Below are 19996 nucleotides of genomic sequence, written 5' to 3'. Positions count from 1 at the left end.
ACCAAGAGATTATCTGGTATTCATAAGGTGCCAAATATATATTTGTGTTATGAATGGATGGATGGTCCTTGCCTTCTGTGCTTGAAGACCAAGCTAGAAAGATCTAGTTTCATATTTTGTTGTTAACTTGTGGTTTGAACCAAAGAGGCTTATATGTGCTTTGGTTATTGGAGATAAAATCTACCATCCTGGGTTGAACATTCACCACATTTTGCATCTAGGGCTCTGTGGCAATTCCCAAAGAAAAATCCCAAACTGCTATGGACAAAAGCAGCGTTATTGGAATCAGATAGTAAGTTCCCAAGGAGATTACTCTGTCCAGAATACATTTAGGTGTATCTGTGTGTGCAAAAGAGAGTTAACACACCTGACCGCTGTGAAAACTCTGCTTACATCTGAGAAGTTGGATGTTAGAAGGGTTCCCACCATGCCCAAAGCTGGTAAGGGTAGCTCGCTGTGCCCAAACTTTGTGCAAACTGTATAGTTTGTGCTTTCCTTCTGGGGGTCTAGAATTTTGGAGCATGTTAGGCTGAGGCTGCCTGACCCATCTCCAATAAAAACCCTGGGCCCTGAGTCTCTAAGGAGCTTTTCTGGTAGACCACATTTTACATGCGTTGTCACAAGTCATTGCTGGGTGAACTAGATGCATCCTGGGTGAGTCCACTTGGAGAAGACTTAACGAAGCTCGTTCCTGGTTCCCTCCAGACTCTGCCCCATTGCGGGATTTGCTTGGAGTCTTTCTGCTGTAATAGGTCATGGCCATGAGCACATGTGGCTATGCGCTGAGTCCTCCTAGAGAGTCATGGTACCTGTGCCTGGTCTTAGGGACGTCTGACACATCTCCTCTTTTGGTTGGTTGCCTTATTAAACAGCCATATCACCTTAATGACCCTTGAATACCATTAGCTTTTATTGGGTTCCAGCTGTATACATATCATATTCAAAAATTGTGCAGGTCTCTAGGCTAGAAACCAACACGCACCACCAAATGCTCATGAGGGACTTGTTCGCAAGACAATTCCATATATAGGGCCTTGAGTAAGCTACAGAGATGGTTTAGACATAGACAAAATCTCAATGTGAGAGAGAAAATGTAAGTTCTATAAAAGCAGAACCCCTAGAACTTTGGAGAAGTAAATACTCTGCCACTTCTGTGATATGAGGGTCACTTAAAAAGGAGAAGTTGATGACTATTGTGTTGAGAGGGGGGGTTACAGAAGTGGCAGTAGGGCACTGGTAGAGCTTAGTAGTTTGGAGAAAGAACACTTTGCTCTTCACTGGTATTTTTTACTGTCTTACAGTATTATCCGTCCGTCCGTCCGTCCATCCATCCATCCACCCATCCACCCATCCACCTATCCACCCACCCATCTTTCTATCTATCCAGTTGTCTGTCTCCCACCCACCCAACATTGCCAGGCAGCGTGTTACCTTACTGAGTGTTCCACCAGGCCCTGGGGTGTGCGAATGAGTTGAGTAGGGTCCCTGTCTTCCTGAGGTATGGTCTACGGAGAGAGATAAGGAAATGAATACTTCCGGGTGGATAGTGATCACATCAGATTCTCTAGGATCCCACAGGAGCACGTGCCTGCTTCATCCTGGCCGGGAGAGTGATGGTGTGACAAGTGAGGTTGTCACCCTACTGTATGTCAAAGAGATTATCCAAACAAAAGGACAGGCCTCTGCCTTCATGGCCATCCAGGCAAAGGAGAGAGCAGCAAACCACCTCTTGGGAGTTCCCTGAAGGGTAACCAGAAATGTTTCTTTCATTTGACATTAGGATGACTCTGAGCTACTTTTAGTGCAAACCAGGGACGTAGCCATTCCCAAAGGCACATGGCAGTTACCCAACTTCACCTGCCTGTGGTAATCAAAGGAAGACACCCAAACTGGCGGTCTGGGACATGTAGCAGGGCCTGAGAACCCTTCTCAGAATGATAACAGGTCTGTCAGGAGCACCCTTCCTGATGCCTTCTTTGAATTCTGAGCCATTTGCAGTGGGAATAAACTGTTATGGAGTCAGCAGTTGTGAGCCGAAGAAGCCAAATTATTGCTTTTATTTTTGGCTTTGCCTGGGGTCAGAATTCCTTTTGTTTCTGATTTACCTTTTGTTTGAGAAACTCGGCCTGATTTCTGTGTTTCGAGCATCCTGTAGTCATCTCTGCCGCAACCAAATCTTTCTTTACACAGATGCTTGTTAACCCCTGCATCTTTTCAGAGTTAATTATCAGACGTTTCCTCTCAGGACTTCCCTAAAGTGGTCTGAGCAAAAGAAGGTATTATTTTCATGAGTGAGCAAAAATAATAACAGCAAACATTGTGTGTCGGGCACTGTTTCTGAGTGCTTCTCTAGTTTAACTTTTAATTCTTAAAGTAACGCATGAAGTCGGTGCTATAATTACTCTCTCCATTTTACAAATGAGGAAACTGAGTCACAAGACACTTAAGGAGTTGGTGCAAATGCTTCTACTACTCTTGGATTTTAGAACAAAGTGGGATACCCAAAGCGCGATTCATAAAACGAAAAGTTTCTTCCACCTCGGAGTCTCTTTGGCACCACTTGAGAACAGTATGCAAAACCCTCGTGGAGAATTATTTCTGGTGAAAGATTTAGGGAGGAGGTCATGGCGTCTGCATTTGTCACCTGTGTGGCAGACCAGATGAACTTGGCCCGATGCCAGTCTTCCTTTGTAAATGCTCTTCCAGTGCAGAAAAGAGCTCGGGGTGGCAGGGACCGATCACTCCATCTGGATCGGACCTTCGAAAAACGTGTCAATATCCTGCGTCCAGCGTTTGGAGCAGCAGTCAGCAGTGTGCAGCGTTTCTGAAGCAAAAAGCCACGTGCACGTCTGGGAAAGAGTGGAGCCCTCCCAGGGGTTCCGTCAGTCCTCCCTTTGGAACCTGAGGAATGCCCATCAGGTTTCCCTAATTCCTTTCCTAGGGTTTCACTGTGTTCCTTGTTCACTGATACTTTTTATCATATGGCGTGCATGTTCATTTTTAAAGATAAATGCAGAGAGAGAGAGAGAGAGAGAGAGAGAGAGAGAGAGAGAGAGAGAGAGAGAGAGAGAGAGAGAGAGAGAGTGTGTGTGTGTGTGTGTGTGTGTGTGTGTACTCACACTGTGTTACATATTGCTGGGTGCTTTACATTTATTGCCTTTTATAACTCATGCAACAGCCACCCCTCCACACATGTTAGGGGTACTGTCCCCATTTTTTAACATGAGCAAAATAAATAGGGCGGGGATAGGGAGGGAGGGTTAGGAAACTTTCCTTGGTCACAATTGTAAATTGCAAAACCGGAATAAGCCTCAGATCTGTTTATCTTTAAAACTGGTGTTTTCAGTGTACGGTCTATCTTCAGGCTCATCTTATAAATAAAGAAGTATCCCAGAACTCAAAAAGGCAGTGTATCAGTTAGGATGTCTTTGGTTGTGAAGAGCAGATCTACAAACCGGCTTCAGCAGTTCAGGGAATATACCGGAAGTTGACAATTCCAGACGGGGGACTGAGGTCCGGTGAGACTGTGTCCTTTCTCATGGGCTTCTCTTCCCCGAGCCACCATCGGGTAACACTCGTGCCCACCCTGAATCAATCATTGTGACCTGGGGGCTTTGATTACACTGCTCGTACCATTTGACAGACAACAATATCCAAAGGCTCCAGATGTCACCTACAGCCAGGCAAAGGTGGAGCTGTAGGGACTTGGTCAGGAGAAGGTGAGGGGAGTTGAGAAAGCAGGGGGCACAAGTTGGGGAAGTAAATGGCCTGGCTTGGGGGGAGCCCCTCTTCTCCCCCTTTCCATCTGCCTACTTTCGGTTTTACTTAAACCACAGCCACCCAGGGACCCACCCAGCCCCATCTATTTCTGATGCTCTTCAGAGGTTTCCACTCTAATGATCACCTGTCCAGATGCTTTTAGAAGAGTCCACATCCTACTGCATATCACCTTTAAGGTAGAAATGCTCCCTCCTCTTCCACCTGTCTCTGTTTCTTTGCATTTTTCCAAGGTCTTTGACGAGAGATTTCGCTATTCTACTTCCTTTCATTGTTTTTCCCTGGCACGATGATTTTACAAGGAAAATAAAGTTCCTGACGCCTCTCCTCCTTTGATTTATTATGTTAAAGACAATTTGCTTTTCTTATTAGAATTTGAGGTTATTTTGGGTGTTTCTCCCCCTCGTCCCTAGAGATCTGGTCTGGAGGTGTCTCCAAAGATGATAATCTTTTTCGTCTCACATCCTCCCACTCAGAGGGGGCCAGAGTGTGATTGAGGGCTTGGCTTCCTCCTGACTCCTCCCTTTCTGACGTTTCAGAGCCTTAGCTGTTCTTTCTTTATTCTTCATTGAAACAGACACTCAGAAAAAGTTCCAATTACATGTTAAATTAAACCGATAAGGCAAGCATTTATATATGTGTTACCTGTGTAATATTGGAGCACTTAATATGTTTTAAGCATTATACATATATTAATGTATTTATACACCACAGAACCCCTATAATTTTTTAAAATCACATTTTACATATGAAGAAACAGAGAGGCCCAAAGACATCAATTGACCTGTGTGCAAAGTCACACAGCCTATAGGGGGCAGAGCTATGATTTGAACTTAGGCAGTCTGGCTCCAGGACCATGTTTACACATACACGTTTGTAAAACTCCATATGCATATGCTCATTAGTGTATATGTAGTCATGGTTACTGCGAGAATAAAATTGGTCTGTCTGTGTAAACATAACTATGAGGAAGGAGCAGTAATTATTACTATGACTAAGAGTGAACCGAATACTTACTGGATGCCAGGCATGGTGATAATTGCTTTTACTCAGATTATTCCGTGTTGAGCTTTCTGTAGCCCTGCAACTTGCTCCTGCTGTTATTCCACTTTTTAGATGACGACATCGAGGCCGAGAGATGAACTAATTTCTGCCAGATGATACAGTTTACAAAGATGGAGCCTCGTTAAAGATCAGTTCTCTTTAAAATAGCATCAGCAATAACTATTAGCATTTACTGAGTCCTGTTCCTTGCTCAAGACCAAGGAAAAAGCATGACAGCAGGTCCTCGAATACCGTCATTGATTTCAATGTCATTCTGTTGTAACATAGAAACTTAACTCTTTTCGTATCAGTTGGCGTATGGTAAAATTGGTTTTATCGTACGTCATTTCACTTAAAGCCACAGAACCTATTGATGGTGTTAAATGAAGACTTGCTGTACTCAGATTGTCATATGTCAACCATTCTCCCGTATTTTGGCCTCTCTTTCAGTTTGTCTCACTTTGGGCCATTGAGTCTTTGGCTGTTGGACAGATGAGGAAACTGAGTTTAGAAATTGTATAACTTGACCAGGCCACACAGCAGTACGAGGGTGGGTTGGGTTTGAATGTCGATCCACCTGCCCAAAGAGCCGAAGCTCCCAACTGTTATAGCCATCTGGCTCCTCGAAGTTTTGCTGTCTCCAAGCTCCTCCCAAGAGCACGTCTGGCTGGAAAGACCTGGTCGATAGGCAGAGATGCTCCCTGCTTCGACCCGAGTCCTCCAGGCCCAGCCGGGACTGCTGGTGCCAGGGCTCTTGGCCCCTCCCACCGTCCTCCCGGGACCACCCACCAGAGAAGAATCAGCTGAGGCACTGTCTTTTGTGTGTCTAGTACCTGGGAAAAGGCAGCTGCACAGTCTCCATCAGCATTTGCAAATTATTCACGAACTATCTGCGTAGACACCCAGGGCCCAGCCACGTACTTCGGGGATCTACGTGTGGGTTCTGGGAGGCTCATGGATGCGTGAGTTTGTTAGGAGGGCAGGCATCACATCCAGCACAAACCATCTTCCTGCTTTCAGCCTTTCAATATCCAAGCCCAGTTTCCCCTCTTAGCATTAATAAACTTTATTTCCCCTGCAGTCGTAGGAGAGAGAGGCCCTATAGAAAACTTGGAAACCAAAAAAAAAAAAAAGAAAGAAAAACCTAGAAAACAGAAAACAAAATAAAAGCTACCTCTATCAATTCCATTTTTATTAGTTTTTTTTTTTATTTTTAGTTGTAGATGTTTGCATGAAAGCAAGAGATTCTCACATCACCCCCTTCTTTTATGATTATAATGGAGAAGCAATAAAAGGACAGATTCTTAAGGGAAAAAAAAGGGGCTTGCCTATTTTAAATAAGCAGAGAGCTGCAGTGATGAGGAAATGATGCAAACCTGCCACTTATAGAAAAAGTTCTATTTAGGGAGAAGGATTTTTCCTCGTGTTCCAGGGGGCGGCAGGGGGGACTCTGGAAGCGACAGCCACTCTGAAAGCCACTCTAAGGAGGGAAGGGGCGGGGTCCACTTCTCACGCGCAGCCCGTGCTGAGGCTCAGGTTTTCCAGTGGGACGTGGGCAGTCGAGTCTTTTACTTCCTTCAATGGAATTTGTAATGAAACTAAATTTATGTCCTAATTAAAATAAATATGGAGGAGGGGCTGTTGAAAGCCGCTGCCCCCTGGTTCGGAGGGTTTTCCTGCTCAGTTGTGATGAAGCGTTATGCGTGCAGGCATGAGCTGAGGCCCGTTTTGCCCTTCCTCATCTAAACTTGAAAAGTCTAGTAGCTTTTATCACAGGTGGGTGTTTGGCTGGGTCCTTTTTTTCTTCCAGCTGTTAAATTTTTTAAATCGACAACCCTGTAGTCTATGGCCATGTCACCCTGGACGTACGCGATCTCATCTGATCATGGAAGCTAAGCAAGGGCGGGCCTGGTTAGTACTTGGATGGGAGACCACCTTAGAATACCAGGTGCTGTAGGTGCTAAAAAAAAAAAAAAAATTGGAATAAAAAAATAAGTCAATAAATAAATTGACAACCCTGTAGCCAGCCAGGGTGACGAAAGAAAGACTGAAATTTTCATCTTCCAGAACATGTTTTTCCAACCTTTCTTTGGGTCACTGATGTGAACAATAATGCCCTACTGAATACCTATCTTCAAGATGCCTTAAGAGCGTGGTGAACGCCTCGTAAATCTTGGAGACATGGCTTGTGATAGCCAGCCAGGCATGGAGATCTCTCCCCGGACATGCTCAGGGGTCTCTTGTTCTTTCTGGAAGAAGCTGTTCTCGGATATTAAATAAGATAGTACCTGGCACAGGCTAGATGTTCAATGTTATTCTCTTCTCCTGCCCCTCACCCCACTCCCCCTTTTCCTCTTTTTTCGTGAGTCGGGTTTTGGGGAACCCCATGGACATAGTGAGAAGGGAAGTCTGTGTTCAGGGGAATTGGAAAATGCTGAGTGGGGAGGAGGAGAGAGACAGCGGTGTCTTCGTTGGGGGCAGGCGGCTTGGCCACGCCTACATCGTGTGTGGAGGAACAGTCTCAAAACTTGGGACGTTGGTGTGTGTGCTTTGCTTTCTGTTTTTGAACCTGTGACTCTCTTAGTCCGGTTTGTAAAGTTGTCCTTAGGATGTGAAAGATGCTCCTTGTGACTTCTTATTTCCCGACTTCCCATCCTCGTGGGGTCCGGGGGTGCTGATAACACTTTCCCTGTCGTACCTTTGTCTTGCTAACATTTCTAACCCCAGAATGTCCGCAGTCGCCTGGGGTTCCGTCACACAGACTGAACATCACCCTGGCCTTGGAGTCCACGCAGCTGAGTCTGAGCGGGGGGTGCCTCGGCACCCTGCTTAGCTTCTCTGGATCTCACAGTCCTCAGATAGAACAGGTGACAAGTGACAATGATGAAGTCTACCCATTAGGGCTGTTGTGAGGATTAAATGACATAATGTGGTCCAGCGCCTGTCCTGGCATTTAGCGGGCACTTCACCAATACGACACATGATGATTTTCTTTTCCCTTACACAATATTTGTCCTAGAAAGATAAGTGGTAGCTGTTATTAGTGGTGGTAGTACTAATCGTAGTGATACTAGTACTGGGAGTAGTAATACAGGTAGTAAGCTTTTGACTAAGCTTCCATATAAAAGTCCATGTGATTTCTACATAATAACTCGTCAGATTATTATATAGAAAAATAGTATGCTGATATTATATACAATATAGTAATAAATTATTCATATTAATCATTGATTATATAATTAACATTAATAGCATATTATTATAGTAATGTAATGTTATTATATTTTAATTATGTTCTAATAATAATGCTGTTGGACAGAATTATTCCTTCAGGAATTTATCCATAAAATCACAATAGCCTATGATAAGGCCTTGTTACCAATACAATATTCCACACAGGTGAATTGCCAGATGAAAGGACACCTTTCCCTTTAAAAAGCAAAATTTCGAAAAACTAAATAAAAGAACACACACCGATGTTATGGAAAATGCTCCAAACTTGTATTTTTTTCTCTCTTCTCAAACAGAAAAGGCCAAATATTATTTAAACTTTTCATAATGTGACTCCATTGGCTTTCGTGCCATAATGTAACCCATGAGAACTACTAAATGGGAGGGACAGTTTGCCCCTCCTGTAACTGGCGCAGACCATCGTGCCTGTGGAGTTCTGTGTTGTACTGTTATTTTTTCAGCACGGCTGTCCGCAGTCAGACCATCCTCACCACACTCTAACTGCTTGGGGAGCATCCGAAGGTAGCTACAGCTCTTTCAGTATGGAGCATATCGACTTTTTAATTTCAACTATTTATCTCATCATTCGTAAGCTTTTCTCATTTAGCTTTTCTCATGTAGCTAATACAAGCTACGGAACAGAGCTTTTTTCTCTGTGCTCTTTTAAGGAAATTTTGTTTGTGTAAAAGGAGAAGTTGCTGCTGTTGTTTTTTTGTAGAATTTTTTCCTGCTATTCACCTTGAAAGGACACGTGCCTGTGGGGATTTTAAAGCCACAAAAAAAAAAAAAAAAAAAAAAAGATGGACACTTTTGAAGTAATCCAAATAAATATTCTGGATAGGTATTGCTAAGAAAAAAAAATTCAAAACAGCTTTTGGAAATACCTGTCAATTATATCTTAAATTTTGCTTGCATGTCACATTAGTAGATCCTGCGGATATGAAGTTTTGCAATCTTTTTGATGGGCAGAATAAACTTAAACTTCGGTCAGCTTCCAGAGAGGCATAGTTTGGTCTTGTATCATAGTTTTGAAGGCAAAAAAAGATAACTGGGAATCTCTGTGCAGAATAGATTTTACGAATTTCTTTTGAGTTACAAATACCTCAAGGAAAAGAACCATCTTAGTTTTCTTTATATTCACTTAAATATTTATTGGCTTTTGAAGCCGTTTGGTACAGAGCTCCGAAGTTGAAAATGCTTTGGACTTAGAGTGAGGAGGTGTGGTTGAAATTCCCGTGGTGTCCTTGCATGATTCAGTTCACGTCCTCGAGTCTCAGTTTCCCTCCACAAATAGTTACCGAGTGGCTGCTGTGTTCCACGTGCCGTGCCAAGTTCACGGACACACGGGAGCCAGCGGGCCGCTCAGTGCCTGCCCTTGTGGAGTATGTAACTGGGCAGGGCCTCGTAAACTCTGTGATTCCCATCTTCCTGTTCGGTGTTTGGTCGCATGTTCTTAAGACCTTGTTATCTATGTAAATACATGTATGGTACTCAGAAATTTATACCAGCCTCCTTCGGTAGCAGATAACCAGAGGAACCAAACTGTGTGGACGTCTGGCTAGATGCTGCTGCCAGCCAGCCGCTCTGTGACGGACGTTCTCAGTTCCCTTCGTCAGGTGTTGGAGGCTGTAAGCGCATCCTAGCACCGTTTTGAGGGGTCGGAAAGGGAGGAAGTAACTTTCTCACCAAGTCCTTTTGAACTAAGAAATGAAGGTTTTCAAAAACTGAGTTAAATACTTGATTTTCTCACTCTGAGCAACGCTTGTGGGGAAAGCTTCACAGAGGAGGTGACCTTTGAGCGGGGTCTGAAAGGACAATTAGGAGGTGATCTGGCAGGTAATTCGTAGGAAGGACCTTCCGAAAGACCGGTCATAATACTGCTTTTATTTGGTTTTGAAATTCACATTATTTTACGTCTGGCGTTGAATGTGGAAGTCTGAAATTCTAGACATTAAAAGACATTTCAGAAGAATATTGAGACTTTATGATGAAGACCTGTTGTTTGGAAGGACGTTAAAAAAAATGCCCTGATGTGTCCCCACCTGCCCTCACTTCTTGCTAAGGGTGAACAATGATCCCCTCTTGGATTAAGGTCACCGGCTCACTTAGTGCCCCTTAGGCCATCAAACTTGCCTCTCCGGTACTTTTCCAGAGGTTTGGGTTAACCAGGGAGTCAAGAGCTTCAAAATTCTAGTTCCTGTTTAAAACTGTATAAAACATAATACCCTCCATTAGTGGAAAGTAAAGTATGTCATTTGCTCCCTGAGAAAGAAGCAAGCCCTGCCTTCATGGAGCTTGCATTCCCAGGGGAAGAAAGAGAATAATAAAATTACAGTAATATCAGGGCGTTTACTGTCTATGTTTTCTTCTAGAAGTTTTATGGTTTCGAGTCTTACATTTACATCTTTAATCCATTTTGAGTCTGTTCTTATATGTAAGAAGGTGGTCCAGCTTCTTTCTTTTTTTTTGCATGTATCTGTCAATTTTCCCAGTACCATTTATTGAAAAGATTGTCTTACCCCATTGTATATTCTTCCCTCCTTTGTCATATACTAAGTGAGCGTATAGGCATATAAACAAAGGAATATTACTCAGCCATTAAAAAAAAATGAAATCCTACCATTTGCAAAAACATGAATGGACCTAGAGGTTATTATGCTGAGTGAAATAAGTCAGACAGAGAAAGATAAATTCCATATAATTGCATTTATATGTGGAATCTAAGGAACAAAAAGAACAAACTAATCAAAAACAGACTCACAAATGTAGTGGACCATTTGGTGATGGACAGAGGGGAGGGAGGTTGAGGGGCTGGGAGAATGGGGTGGAGGGTTAAAGAAGTACAAATTAGTAGTTGATAGATGGTCACGGGGATGTGGAGCATGGCAGAGGGAATGCAGTCAGCATTAATATGATGGCTAGGTAGAGGGCCAAGGGAGGGAGCCATTGGGAGGGAGCGCTTTATGAACTATATTGACGTCTAACCAATGTACTGTATACTTGAAACTAATTTAAATAAATAAATAAAATATCCTTGCAAATAAGTATGTTGTAAAAGTGGTAAGTGCTAAGAAGGAGATGTGTTTGGTAGAAAAGGAGGGGTCGTGAGAAGTGAGACCTGAAGGGAATGTTAAGGCAACAAAGGAGCAGAAGGATCTAGAAGGAGGAGAATGCTTAGAGACTCTCTGGAGGGAGTGGAGAGAGTTAAGCTCCCAACCTCCCTACGAGGTGCCTCTCTGTAAGGTCAGAATATTTCTTATCGTTTCCCGTCTCCTGGAAAGAAGGATCCACCTGTTCCCAGCTTTAGAGAGTCTTAAATGGAATTCCAGAGGCCGTGACTATGACTGAAGGTGACTAACTCCTCGAAAAAGAAGTGCCCTTTGGTGATGGGGTGGCGATATTGAATCTCACCTTGGTTGCTCATGGGGGCCTAATTGGAGAGAAGTGTGTCGGGGACGTTTCATTGTTCCAGTTAACACCTTGGTGTTCCTTCGCACTGTGAAATGCATGTCATAGTAAAAAAACTAGAGTGTCCCTCCGAACCAGGGCCTCCTTAGAACTTGGAAAGCCGCCACCTTCTCCATCTATCCCTGGTATCTGAATAGCAAGCGCACCCTGCTTGGCCCCCGGGAGATGGGCTCCTTGAGAAATTCCTCGTTTCCTAATGATCCTGAGTCGTATCCTCTGAAAGCATGGTTTTTGCTACCTACAGGATTAAATAAAATAAACGAAGAGAGGATGTCAGAGTCGGGCTGCAGGCAACTGGATGCGGCCTGTGGCTTCCAGCAGGGCAGATGGAAATGTTCCCCGCCATTCTCATTTCTTTCCCCATCCCGCCCTGGTTGTGGCGACTGAATGCAGCATGCGCCTAAGTCTCTACTCCTTGTTTGCATGGAAATAGTGCACAAATCGGATCTCACAGCATTTCCTTCCTCTCCTGACAGCTTGAAATTTTTTTTTTTTTTTAAGTTACTCTGACAAGAGTCGGGGCCAAATTATTAAATCACCAGGGTGACCCTTTCTGTTCATCGGCCGCTAATGAACTTAGAAAATTGGGATCTCATCTGGCAGACAAACTCATTTTGTTGGACACACAGCTTAACGCTATTTGTAAACAAGAACAAAGTGCGGTGCGTGTGGGGTTTTTTTTTCCCCGCCTCCAACGGACCCAGTGATCGGTGCGCGTGGGTTTTCAAGGTTTTCTTTTTCTCTTTAAATGTCTAGAGGTTCGTAGAAACAAAGCGTCGGGTTTCTGCCTGTCTTGGCTGCTTGCGTTTTTGTTGGCCGTCGGCCTGGGTGTGGGCCTCGTACACGGCTGTCGTGGTTTTAGAAGCCAGGAAGGTGTACACGTGACCGGCGGCTTGATCAGTTACTCGTCGAGTGACTTTATGGAGTTGTTTAACATCTTTGTTATCCCAGTATCCTGATTCACAAGATGCATAGTTGTCATATATTGTATATATGCTGTGTATACACACACACACACACACACACACAGAGCAATATATTGTTTTTGTAAATATGAACTATATGTAAAACATATACATATGTATGTACACACACATATACACATAAAATATTTATTTCGTGCTTATTAGTACCTGCAATTATCCCCTGAAAACAGAACAGATTTCTTTGAGGGTAGAAAGTGACTTTCATTGTAACCGTCCAACTTATTTTTTATTTAATCCTGCATTAGAATACCTAAACTCTGAAGTCATTTAAAAAGCAAGTAGAGCATTAAACATCTTTACCTTCAGTTGTTTCTGTTCCCTCAAATTTAGAAGAAAATTCGGAAATTCTTTAGTTATCTGCTGGGGGTTCCCACTCTATAAACAGGAAGTGTGGAGGAAAATAGACGTTCAGGAGTCAGATTGCCGAGTTAATATTTGTGCTCCATCACTTACTGGCTGTGTGACTTAGGGTAAATTACCTAGTTTCCCCTTCTATAAAATTGGTATAGTAGTACCTAATTTACAGGGTTGGACTTCAGTAAGACACTGTAGATAAGCACTTTAAATACAATGCTGGGCACAGTGATACTTAATATGACAGAATATATTACTATGACTAGTAATATTATTGTTTTATTCATTGGCAATAAAGCAATTACAGAAATTGTTAAAACAAAAAATAAAGACGGTTCCTAGTTAAACTGACTCTAGTGGGGCCTCAAATGTGTCTGGATCGGCCTCACCGAGTCGGTGGTCCCCGAGGATGGATTGGAGGTTGTGCCTTGAATCGTCATGCACAAAAGGAGGAAAAAAGGGAAGTGAAGGATTGTGTTAGTGGTTCGGTATTGATTGGTTTTGCCAACTTTGAAAGCTCCTTCTGAGCACGTAAGTCCTCTTTTTTCATCCGTCCATGAAAGAAGACGCCGATCTCCGTCCCCTCCCCCTTCTTGCCCTGGGCTTCCAGCACAGCCTGGTGATTGACAGCCACCAGGGGATTTAGAGTCATATCAGAATCTTGCAGTGGTACTAGCACTGCCCTTGTCTTGTTCACGACCATGTCCCCTGTCCCCAGCTAGGTCGTTTCTCAAATGGGTATTTGCTTAAGTTAAAAGACACAGCCTTCTGCCTGGAGAACGTCTAGCGGTCACCTCTTCTTCCTTCCATGGTAACTCATTTCTCAGACTTCTTCCTCGTTTTCCATCCGCTGGCTCTAGTCTGCCTTCCCATACATCTCACACTGCTCTTCCGAAATTGTTCTTTTCTTGGAAGGCGTAGTCCTTGTTTACAGGCAGTCGTACTCTGACGAGAGAGATCTAGGCCCAGCTAACTAAATATATTTTGCTAGGTGCTGTGACAGGCGACCTGGAAGACAGGTGTGATCTTGTATTGCGCAGTGATGGGAGACTTCTGGGACATTTAGTATTGTATCTGTGAGCCAGAGACAATGGGTGTTTGTATCATAAGATTATCGTGTAGATTAAACCAGGCAAAACGCTATAGCGTCTTGCCTAGCACGCTTATGTCTAGAAAGTGCTCAGAATAAATAAGGGTGATTGGTAGAATCTTTTTTTTTTTTTTTTTAAACGACTATTTTGATAGGGACTAATCTGCGTTATTGAGCCCTGGCTAATCTGATGTCACCGATTATTTTTTTAATTGAGGTGTAATTCACGTACCACAAATTTCACCCCTTTAAATGTGCAAGTCAATGGTTTTTATGTTCAGTGGTGTTATATACTGAGTGTATTTACAAGATTATGTTACTGTCACTACTGTTTAGTCCCAAGACATTTCACTGCCCCCAGAAGACACCCCACCCTCATCAGTGGTCACACCCCAGCCCGTCTTCTTTGAGTCCCAAGTAAACCCGTTCTATTTCTATGGGTTTGGACTGGAAGATTCTTGAAGGTTTCTCTCTCTGCCAAGTCATGACTCTTTCCATGTGTAGGGCTGATAAACATTTTTAAAAATACGCGTCGATTTGATGAGGAGTAGGGAGAAAATACAACTAACTGAAGCAGCAGATCAAGAAGATAAGAACTTGGAATTTAGACTTGATTTTCCCCTTCGCTCTCTAGATAACTTTGGACATGTCACCCTGTTGTCTGAGCCTCGGTTTCATCCATTCGAATAGTTTGTGTTAGATTAGACAATTGCTCCCTCCCCAGCCTGACTTGGAGGGTTAAACTCAATGATTTCGAGCTGCGTGTGGGTGTATTTGCTTTAAATATGTGCTTGTTTTGTACATTCCTAGCTGCTCTCAATAAGCCACAAAACCAGCATTGGTTTCTTTTTTTTCAGTTTCAGTGTTCTATATAAAAATAAATAAATATATTGAGTATATTTATTTGTGTGTGTATAAAACAGTGGCATTTTTTTTTTCAGGCAACTATCTTGTGAGGATTAATGAGATAATTTATGTAAATTACCCAACACAAGGTTTGGCACTTAGTAAGCGCTGCATAAAAATTCCTTGCTAGGTGAATGATGGGTCACCCGGGGTAGACTAGTTGACATTTGCCTATGTAAAACCTGCTAAATTGATTGTCCCAAATGATCCCCAGCTGGAAGCTTTTTTGATGTTGGGATAAGGCCTCTGATCTCGGCTTTCTTTCCTCCTTTGCCTTCACTGGTTTGTGGAACATGTCAGTGTGAAATTATAGATTTGGAAAAACAAATGCTGTGAGAGGAGCAATTTACCTTATCCTGCTCTCTTCAAGTGGCATGGGAAATGAAAAACGTCCAAACTAAGACAAATTTATTGGATACCAAAACCACCAGGCTATTGATTCTTAAAGCCAGACAGCGAGGTTATGAATTGGGTGATAAAAATGGAAAGCATTTAGCTTGACTTCTGAGATGGGGGACGGCTTTGTGTGTTATCACAGCTATTGGGCTTTCTTGACAGCCCCACGACTAATGAACTCGCACTTATTAACTAGGCTGTTTACTTTATGTGCTGCATCTGTCTAATGTGTTGTGTGAATGAGATATAGCCGAAAAATTTCATTTTTTTTTTTTTTATATAGAAGCTAGATGCTGGCGATTTAATCTCTAATTTTGAAGGTGGCAGGAACATGAGCTGGAAGTTCTTATCTGGAACTGGGAAAGTAAGAGATTGTTAGAAGCCCAGAATAGTTCTGTACCCCCGCAGAGGGGGGATTTATGTCTCCTGAGAGAATTTGGGACTAAATAAGCAGACGCCATATTTTGCGTGTTAGAGATCAATCACAGAAGCCACATTTATTTCCATGAAGCCTGGTTTCGTGTTCTTTCTCTCACATGGTTGGAACCATGTTGAGACCTGTGGTAGCTTTCAGGCCATCCTGCCCATTCTCCAGCTACCTTGACTCAGCCCTGCTGATCTTTGACAGGCGACCTGACCTCATAGAACTGAAATGCTTCCCCCCGACTTTCTGCCACGTGTGCTTTTCTCTCTTGACTTTTGCATGATGATGAAGGTAACTGTTATGGAATGAGTTGTGTCCCCTGCCCAAAATTCATAAGCCGGAGTTCTAACAGCTAGAACATGTCCTGATTGGGAACTAATGTCATAGCAGGTGTAATTAGTTAAAATGAGATTGTACTGGATTAGATTGGGTCCTGATCCGATGTGACAGGTACCCTTATAAAAGGAGTAATTTGGACCCAGGCACGAACATAAGGAGAACGCCTTATGGGCTGCTCCAGGCTGAGGGACCATCAAAAGCTCAGAGAAGAGAGAGTCTACGGCCCTGCCACCCTGAACAAGCCTGATCCCATCTGATCTCGGAAGCTAAGCAGGGTTGGGCCTGGTTAGTACTTAGATGGGAGACCAACTAGGAAGGCCAGGTGCTGTAGGCATAAAAAATAAATAATAAGAGATCGTATGCTGATGAGATCCTTGCAGTCTGGGAGGTCAACCAAGGGTAGCCTTGCCTAAAGAAACAAAAATAATAAAAGCTCAGAGAGAGGCCTGGAGAAGAGCCTCCCCTTGTGGCTTCAGAGGGCCCGTGTCCCGCTCACAGCATGGTCTCGGGGTTCTGGCTCTCAGAGCTATAAGACGATACATTTCTGCTGTTTCAGACACCCCATTTGTGGTCCTCTGTTACACGGCCCTAGGAAGCTAATATAATAACCCACTAAACATCCTATGCCGTGAAAGCATGATTATTTATGAGAGGGGAAAAGTAAAAGGTGCATTGTACCTTCTTACCCCCTATCAGTTCTTTTGATTTTTAATTATCAAACTGTCATTGAGCACTTGATTGATTTTCATCGTAGAGCTGCCCTGTGCCGGGTAACAGGCTGGGCACCCTTCCACCATGTTTAGATTCGGTTCTAGCCGCTATGATGCGCTTAACGTGGGGTGTGTTATTTAACCCAGATGGAGCCATGGTTTTCTCAGCTGCGTGCAAAAATCGAGAGTCTTGTCTTGAGAAGATCAAATGAGATGTAAATGTTTTCAGGTGTCCACCGTAGAGCCAGTCACAGAGTAGACTGTTGCTACTGAGGGACAATAGCTACTGTCGCTTGAGTGCCGTAGGTGCCAGGTTCTAGAAATTTAAAATCATTATTAATACTAAAGATACATCCTTATGCGCATAGAGCAAAGGGATTCAGAGAACCTAAAGAAAAGCCATTTTTATCACACAAGGACGTGTACACAGTGTTCATAGTAGCACTATTCACAGTAGCCAAAAGATGGGAACAACCCAAATGTCCATCAGCTGATGAATGAGTGAATAAATAAATGTGGTATGTCCATGCAATGGAATATTATTCACCCCTGAAAAGGAATGGCATAGTAATACATGCTAGAACATGGCTGAGCCTCAAAAACATATTAAATAAAAGAAGCCAGACAACAAAAGACCACATATTGTATGATTGCATTTATATGAAATATTTAGAATTGGTAAATCCAGAGAGACAGGAAGCAAATGGATGGTTGCCAGGGGCTCGGGGTAGGGGAAAATGGGGAGTGGCTGCTGAAGAGGTATGGGGGTTTTCTTCTGGAGTGTTGTAATTATTTTTGCAATTAGGCAAAGATGGTAGTTGTGCAACATTATTAATGCACTGAATGCCACTAAATCATACATGTTTAAATGGTTAATTTTATGTTATGTGAATTTTACCTTAATAAAAAGAAAAAGCCCTTCTTGTTTAATTGCAAGGATATTTATGTGGCCTGAATCCGGGGCGCATTGGACAGGGGTTAACATGTAAGACAGTTGGGAGCCATCACACAGTATAATTCGAATACCTGGAAAGTGGAAGGCCCATCAGCATGTACACTTGACTCTTAGGGACTTTTTATGACCTGCGGCAAATAATGTTTCTGTCTGTTTAAATGGGGCATTTCCTTCGTGACACTCTCCCTCCTGTGGCTTTGGGGACACTGTGACTTTTCATTCCAGCTCATGACTAGGACTGAGTCACAGGCCATCTCCAAACCAACCCCTGGCGAAGGAGGACAGAGATGCTCTGACACACTGAGACCAGCTGTGATTTATTCCCTACTGCCAGAGGTCCCGTGCCTCACTGTCCTGGTCTGTTCAGGCTGCTACTGTAGCCTGGGTGGCTTTTAAACAACAGAAGTTTTATTGCTCACAGCTCTGGAGCCTGGAAGTCTGAGATCAGGGCGCCAGCATGGTTGGGTTCTGGCGAAGACCCTCTTCTGATTTGTAGACTGCCAACTTCTCCTTGTATCTTCATGTGGCAGAAAGAGTCCCTTTTATAAGGATACTAATCCCATTCATGGGGGCTCCACCCTGATGACCTAAGTACTTCTCAGAGACCTCACCTCCTAATAACATCGTATTAGGAATTAAGATTTGGAGAGGATACAAACATTCAGTCCATTGCACCCACGTGTGGGCCAAATCCACATGTGGCAACAAGAAATGTCCCCCAAACAAGGACATTGCTATTGAGATGGCCCCCATCTGGGTCTGCCACCAGAAGCATTTACATTGACCTCTGGGCTGCACAGTTACCTCCTCCTAAGCCAGTACTCACACTGCTTTCAGAGTTGTTAGTTTTCTTAAACACAGTTGCTACAATTCCTGCTCAGGAATATTCAATAGCTGTCCAGGGCCTGCAGAATGAAGTTCAAGTTCTCTCCTTAGCATTCCAGGTCATCCTAGTCTTATTCCCTTGCATCCATCAGCCTCCTTATTTGACTTTGGAAAGAGTGACTGGTGGCCATTCCCTGGTCCCAGGCCTGTTCTTACACTCTCCCTGGTGGTTTCCTCTGCAACGGATGACTTCTCTTTCCTTGCCAACCTTCTGAAATCGTGCCATCCTCTTTGGCTCAGCTCAGATGTTTTCCTCTGAGAACCGTGTCTCTCCCCATTCCTGTCTCGTGTCCATGGTCATGGCATCTGTCTCTGTGTGCCCTTTGTACTCTCGAAAGGCTCCTCAAGGACAGACCGACTCTATGTCTGCATCCCCAGCCCCAAGCTCCATGCCTGGAATGGAGTGTGTATGCCCAGTGAGCACATGCCACATGGATAGAGATGAATGGCAAGGGGTAAAGGGGCAGACTTAGCTCCTGCTTTTCGCCATTTGCCACCAGAGTTGTTTACATAAAATCTCCATAGGCCTTGGAACGCAGAGGAAAAATAGACTCTGCAAGTTAGACACGTACTCCTCCAACGGTCGGGACGACTGGAGTGCATTTTGCAGTATTGGCCCTTGTTAAATGCTTAGGAGTGTTTGCTTAAGCAGAATGAAAATGTGAGGCATGCCGGCTTAAACCATCCCTTTCCAGAATGAAAATCAAAAGAACGAAGACCAAAACACTCCGACGGTGGCTTCACGGGTAGCCTCGTGGATGTGATTAAGAGCTGATTTAACATTCAGAAGAAAAAACATAAAAATCAGCCTTCCGGAGCTGTAGTCTGACCCCAGGAAAAGTGCACATCCTCAGGAAAGATCAATTTGCATTAAAGATCTGTTTGGCGATGCATTGTTGAGAGAGGTTAATGCTGTAAGTGGAGATTTTTGATTGCTTCTCGATCTTTTCTCTGTTTTCGCTTCTCCACCTGGGTCACCCCAAAGAGAGCGCCATGCTAGAAGTGACATTCACACCACCCGCCTATTGACATCTCTATTAAATTTGAGTTTCCGCCCTTAAAAAGCAGAATCTGCGTTGTATGGTATAACATAAGGGATGGAAATTAAGAAAAGTATTGGGATGCAGATCGACCCCTTCCACTTCGCAAGCCAAGGGAGATGACTTTGGAGTAAATGATTTCCACAGTGAATTTCCTCTTCTTTCCTGGTGTGTACCTCATGGAAACCTCCTATGAGGGACGGTGGGGCCTTAGACCATGGGTTCTTAACCTCAGCCCTATTACCATTTTGAGCGAGATAATTGTTTGTCATGGAGGGTTGTCTTGGACCTTGGAAAGATGTTTATCAGCATCCCTGACTTTTACCCACTAGATGCTAGTGGCACCCTGTTCTCCCCGGTCTTGACTATCAAAAATGTCTCTAGATATTGT

The 19996-nt window shown here is 43.6% G+C and overlaps 1 protein-coding gene, 1 non-coding gene and 1 pseudogene across 7 annotated transcripts in view; all 3 read left to right on the top strand.

Moving 5' to 3' along the window:
- The window catches only part of LARGE1 (LARGE xylosyl- and glucuronyltransferase 1), a 477871-nt gene that overhangs the window by 97903 nt on the left and 359972 nt on the right, over window positions 1-19996 (top strand). The gene's annotated exons all lie outside the window — the stretch shown is intronic.
- Window positions 6663-6781, top strand: LOC118614793 (annotated as a pseudogene).
- On the top strand, window positions 16231-16349 carry LOC118614720. Its single transcript, XR_004956138.1, has one exon. It is a non-coding gene; the product is annotated as a 5S ribosomal RNA (ribosomal RNA).

Source organism: Rousettus aegyptiacus, unplaced genomic scaffold (genome assembly GCF_014176215.1).
Source record: "Rousettus aegyptiacus isolate mRouAeg1 unplaced genomic scaffold, mRouAeg1.p scaffold_m13_p_2, whole genome shotgun sequence".
NCBI classification, from domain to species: Eukaryota; Metazoa; Chordata; class Mammalia; order Chiroptera; family Pteropodidae; genus Rousettus; species Rousettus aegyptiacus.
This window is presented reverse-complemented; position numbering and strand designations above follow the sequence as displayed.